Genomic DNA, 6,066 nt, shown 5'->3' with positions numbered 1-6,066 from the left:
ACTTCTCCCAGGTTTGATCTTCTAAGAACTGAATTTGGCCATTTCCCAGACAGCTCTAGAAGTTGGCTAACAATCATAACTTGGGTCACAGGTTGGAAATCATTCTTTTTTTTTTTTTGGAAATAATTCTTTGAATAACCCTCCTGGCTTTCCCACACATCCTGTCCCCAACCACTTCCTATAAGCTCACGGTGACTTGCAGCAAAAGTTTTTCATTTACTTCTGCTGTTAACCCAGCCTAGAAAGAGGAACTCCTGCCAGGCCCTTTATAGTAGCAGCAGCAGCAGTAGTTACTAGCAACAACAACAACAAAAATTGACAAATACTATCACCTTTGATTTCACAGCAGTCCCATGAGGGAAGGTAAGTACTATGATCTTTTCTTTTTATAAATTTATTTATTTTATTTATTTATTTTTGGCTGCACTGGGTCTTCATTGCTGTGTGCGGGCTTTCTCTAGTTGCCCCAAGCGGGGGTTACTCTTCTCTTGCAGAGCACGGGCTCTAGGCGCTCGGGCTTCAGTAGTTGTGGCACACGGGCTCAGCAGTTGTGGCTCATGGGCTCTCGAGTGCAGGCTCAGTAGTTGTGGCTCGCGGGCTTTGTTGCTCCATGGCATGTGGGATCTTCCCGGACCAGGGCTCAAACCTGTGTCCCCTGCATTGGCAGGTGGATTCTTAACCACTGCGCCACCAGGGAAGCCCCCAGTACTATGATCTTCTGAGATTCAGAAAAGTGAATCTAGACAGGAAGAAAGCAGGCCCTTTAAATTCAAGTCTTTTAGCTGTAACTCAGTTCAAGGATGTGGACCCTGATGTTCAAAGAGGTTATATCACCTACCCAAGTTACCTCAACTAATTAGTCACAGACCCTGAAGCTGACTGGTTAAATAACTAGTAGAACCAGAGAAAACTACCTCTCAAATGTTACGAGGAGTCTGAACCTGCGTAGCTGGTGTTGCTTCCAAGGGCTTCCCATGGGAGATGCAATGGCTTCATTCTGTCACACTGTAGAGAGCTCACTGGCGACAGAATGGGGAAACGGATTTTAAATTGACATAAGAAAGACATATCTAATATACTTGAGAAGTGGAGAGATGGTCATGCCCAGCCTAAAAATATAGGCCGTTCGAGGAGACCCAAGCCACCTCTGGGCTCAGAAAACATCTCAGGTCCCTTCCAGGCCCAAGGTTTCTGAGTCCCTGGAAAAGCGGGGAGGAAGAAGAGAGGCTTTGAAAGCAGACGTCATGATTCAGTGAGAATGATGGCTGCATTTTTACTCTGCAGGGTGAATAAAGAACAGATATTCCCTAATTTTCTGAGATCCAGGTAGGGCGATGAAGGAGAATGGAGTAAGAATTAATGCAATGAGAGCTGGAGACACAAAAGAATGAGGGGAACAAGCAAGTAGGGAGGAGAAGAAAAAAAAGGAACGCGTAAAATTTCCTCAGAGGGAACCATTTGAAAGGACACTGCATCTCAAACCCGATAATACCTGACAAACTCAACTTCAGGTATATTCCAGAGAAATAAAAAAAAAGGTATCACCTAATTGAAAAAATTCAAAAACCTATTTTTAGTCCACTTCTTCATTCCTTCCATATAGAAATATTTAACCACGTATTGTGATTGCTGTTATGGGCTGGCGGAATTGTGTCCTCCAAAAAAGATATGTTGAAATCCTAACTCCTAGTACCTCAGCGTGAGACCCTACTTGGAAATAAGGTCTTTACAAGGGTAATCAAGTTAAAATGAGGTCATTAGGGTGGGCCTAATCCAATATGACCAGTGTCTTTATAAAAAGGGAAATGTGGGCATAGAGACAGAGACACACAGGGAGAATGCCACATGAAAATGAAGGCAGAGAAGACAGAACGCCAAGGACTGCTGGCAAGCCACGAGCAGCTAGGAGAGGGGTGTGAGACAGCTTCTCCTTCAAAGCCCTCACAGGAGCCAACCCTGCAGACACCTTGATCTTGGACTTCTAGCCTCCAGCACTATGAAACTGTAAATTTCCATTGTTCAAGCCACCCAGTTCCTGGTACTTTTGTTATGGTCTCCCTAGCAGACTAACAGAACTGGCTCTTCTGAGTTTCACCTTTCCTGGACACACACTTTCCAGTAAAGGTCTGGAGTGCTCTGAAATTATGAAGCTCAAAAGCAAGTTAGAGCAGGAACTAATCATAGAGGTCACTGAGTACAACTCTTGTTTCACAACAAGAAAATCAAAATCCAGGAAGGGTGAGTGACTTGCCCATGTTTTCACGGTGGCAGAACCATGACTAAAGCCCAGGCATCCTGAATTTTTTTTTAATAGATTTTGTTTACTTATTTATTTTTTGGCTGCGTTGGGTCTTCGTTGTTGTGCGCAGGCTTTCTCTAGTTGCGGCGAGCGGGGGCTACTCTTCGTTGCAGTGCGAGGGCTTCTCATTGCCGTGGCTTCTCTTGTTGCAGAGCACAGGATCTAGGCACGCAGGCTTCAGTAGTTGTGGCACGTGGGCTTCAGTAGTTGTGGCTCGTGGGCTCTAGAGCACAGGCTCAGTAGTTGTGGTGCACAGACTTAGCTGCTCTACGACACGTAGAATCTTCCTGGACCAGGGCTCAAACCCGTGTCCCGTGCATTGGCAGGCAGATTCTTAACCACTGTGCCACCAGGGATGCCCCAATGTCATCATTTTGATTTTATAAATAAGAAACAGGCTCAGAGAAGTTAGGTGTCTTGTCCAAGGTCACACAGCTAGGAAGTGGCAGAGTTAGGCTTTGAACCCAGCTGATATCCAGGTTGGCTCTTTCCACTACTTTGTATTTATACCGGGGTGTGCACGTCACTGCCTGCATGTGGGTTGTGACATTTGCTATTTTTTGGCTGTAATTGATTTCATCAGTGTAATTGCATGACTTTTACTTTATGACATCTTTATCCAACCCTCCATCCCTTACGGCCATGTCTGGCTTTTTTTATAAATTGTGGCAAAATATTCATAACCTAAAACTTACCATTTAACCATTTTAAGTGCACAGTTCTCTGGCATTAAGGGCATTCTCATTATTGTACAGCCATTCACTGCTATCCATCTCCAGAACGTTTTCATCACCCCTGAAAAAATACAGGATGTTTCCCACGTTGCTGTGTCATCCTTGCACACGGGCCACACTACTTGTCTCTGTATTATTCCATGTGCTGCCCAAGTGAGCACAGCGGGCGTGCGACTCAGCCGCTAGTTTTCTAATTCTTGGCTCCTCTCCAATTTTTCTTTCTTCTTTTTCTTTCTGTGACCTGCTGCCTGCTGCTCAGTAATGAAACGGACTGTCCTATTCATACATGTGCCTGTTCAGAGTCCCGAGCCAGACGAAGGAGAAAGCAATGTGATTGTCTGTAAAATGGCCTGGCTTGGACCCTGCCTCACCAATCCCCAGGAGCAAACAAGGAACGAGGAAAAGATTCGCAAACTGCCTAATTCAAATCTGAATCAGTTAGTGACTCTGATTTGCTCTACTTTGGGATCACTGGGGTGAGACTCCGAGCGCTGCCCAGTGCTAGGCTGGAGGAAGAGATGGGGTTCATCAGGTCTGTGCCCCCGTTGATTCACAGGTAAGACCAGTGAGGATCCAACAGGCAGGACTCAGGACCCTACCCAGAGCTCCCTCCACCTTGACATCTGCGGGCAAGTCTCACCCAATACCCTCCCTTTTCCTCTTAAGTCTATTTGAAAGCCTTTCTCTCCCTAAAAGCCTCAAGCCCCATCAGCTTCTCACACAGGCCATTGACCCCTCTGCCCCACAGGCCCAGTGCTAGGGTGCTACGAGAAGACCTTAAAAAAAATGGCACTGTCGTGGATGCTGTGTTTTCCTAACTAGATCTCCACGTCAGGACAACAGGGTTGTTTCCCCAGCTACTGGGAACATCGTTGACTAAAGCCCTCAGCTGCTGGCTCTCTCTGGACAGCCCCCTCCCAGGGCAGATGGCAGCCTGCCTCCAGCGACCGCCACCCCAAACCGGACAGCATGAGGACCATCCTTGCTCCGAGCTCTCTATGCGGCTGCTGAGTCCAGCCTCTGTCCAGTGTGGCTCCTTCCCCTCCCCCATGGGTGCTAGCCCAGCATCTCCTCGAATAAACCTCCCGCACACTAATCACTCATCAGAGCCTGCCACCAGAAGCCAACCGGCCACAGCCCCGAAATAAAAACGAGGAGGTTTTAGCTAATAAACGTTTAAAGGACAGTTTACAGATGCCACTTAAGTCAACTCCATTAATTATTCCCTTTCGTATTATGAGCATCTAAAGTGTCATTACCTCGAATAATAATCTGTAGGTTACAAGTTCTCAGTTTACGTAAATTCCCAGCCTCTATGTAGTAGTTGCAGAGAAATCTTAGCTAATGGTAAATTACGATTTATTGATTTATTGATTTATTTTGGCTTGCAGGATCCTAGTTCCCCAACCAGGACCACTGCAGTGAAAGCACCAAGTGCTAACCACTGGACCACCAGGGAATTCCAAATAATGGTAAATTAAAGGCAGAACTTACAGCCAAATACTTTCAAAGACAAAATTATTAGACTGAACAATATGAAATTGCTAATGTGTGACTGCTCTGGGGGTCTGTAAAAATGGCAGTTTCCTATGGTTCAACGTAATATCCTGTCAAAAATGTTTACCAAAAAATTATATTTAATTTGGGATGTAGATGTATTCTAACGAGTTTGCCTTCCAACAGGAAGCATGTACGAGCTATGAAGATGTTAAAAATGGCCTTGCCCTTTGGAATATAGATGCTACAAGCAGAACATAGAGATGAAAGTCAAGATAATGCCAAGATCTGGGGGCAAAGAAAGGAAACTGACCCACAGACCTACGTGTCACTCTATGACTCATGGTCCAGTTTGAAGTACTCACTGCCTCTCGGGGTTTCATCCTCACTACCACCTCCCATGTCCTCTCTCCATTTTCTCCTTTCCCTTTCTATTCTCACTCTCTCTGCTAGAGGCCTTCCTTGTCTGCAGGAAAGCATGGCAAGGAGAAGAACCTATGGTTTAAGGGGAGGAAACACATTTTGCGCTAGTCTCTCTCCTTTCCATGAAAGGCTTTTTCATGATGATACCAACATTGAGTTTCCTATGTTCATTACCCTTTCAGGCCCTTATGACAATTCCCCAAATCTCTACAAATAAATGAGCTGATTCACTTCTCCAAAAATGCTTTGTCCCCACAAATACTTATTCATGGGAGGAGGCTCTGGGGTTAGTCTGTTCCTCTCAGACTATTTTGTTTATTGATTACTTTATTGTGCTGAATCGACATTAGTAAGCATTTGGGCCTCTGATTTATACTTTATGCAACTTTGAAAGTCTAATGATTGGTACAGAGAACTCAAGGCTCTTGCGATGTGGGTTCCCATCACCATGCTTACCTGAACCTGGACCAGCTGCCTCCCCTTCTCCCTCACCCCATGTGGGGTGCCCATGAGAGTGCAGGGATCAAGGGGCACAGGGCCAAGAGGCTCTCATCTGCCCAGGACACCCTCCAGGACCTGGTGGGGGCACCCTGAGGCTGGGCGAGCCAGGCCAGAGGAAGAGGAACAGGATAGAGGCCTAGGCCTGATCCTTGAGAAACTAAAATCTTGTAGGCAGGAGCATTCAACAAGAAAACCTACACCTGCTATCAGTAAGTAGGTGAGGTCCTTTAAAAAAAATATGAGTCTGCAAGTGTGAAGGCAATGATTGGTGGAAAGTGGGGCATCAAGAAGGAAACTATACACACACACACACATACACACACACACACCATTCCAATCGCACAACCCAAATAATCCCACAAGTATTTAACTGCTGTAAATATTTCTTTAATGTTGAATCATTATGTTGTATACCTGAAACTAATAGAATGTTGTATGTCAAATATACTTCAATAAAAAAATAAAATTTCTAAAAACTTCTCTCATTTCGTTTTACTTGGAGTTAGCAGAAAAAAAGTGAACGGAAACTAGAGGAGTGGCTGAATTTTATACATATATATATATATATATATATATATATTTCTTCAAAACAAGACCTATTAGTTACTAAGG

At 44.9% G+C, this 6,066-nt stretch overlaps 1 long non-coding RNA gene and 1 pseudogene across 2 annotated transcripts; one reads left to right on the top strand and one right to left on the bottom strand.

Moving 5' to 3' along the window:
• Nucleotides 1-244: 244 nt before the first annotated feature.
• LOC132597840 (uncharacterized) lies at nucleotides 245-5,863 on the top strand. 2 transcript variants are annotated; one of them, XR_009565226.1, is made up of 3 exons: nucleotides 245-363; nucleotides 3,293-4,505; nucleotides 4,717-5,863. It is a non-coding gene; the product is annotated as an uncharacterized lncRNA (long non-coding RNA). The 2 variants fall into 2 exon arrangements; XR_009565227.1 differs by having other exon boundaries at nucleotides 246-363; nucleotides 4,425-4,505.
• LOC115840926 (U6 spliceosomal RNA) lies at nucleotides 3,099-3,194 on the bottom strand (annotated as a pseudogene).
• Nucleotides 5,864-6,066: the final 203 nt, after the last annotated feature.

The sequence above is a fragment of the Globicephala melas genome, chromosome 9 (assembly GCF_963455315.2).
Source record: "Globicephala melas chromosome 9, mGloMel1.2, whole genome shotgun sequence".
Lineage (NCBI taxonomy): Eukaryota > Metazoa > Chordata > Mammalia > Artiodactyla > Delphinidae > Globicephala > Globicephala melas.
Note: the sequence above shows the minus strand (reverse complement) of the source record. Positions and strands in the feature narration are given on the sequence as shown.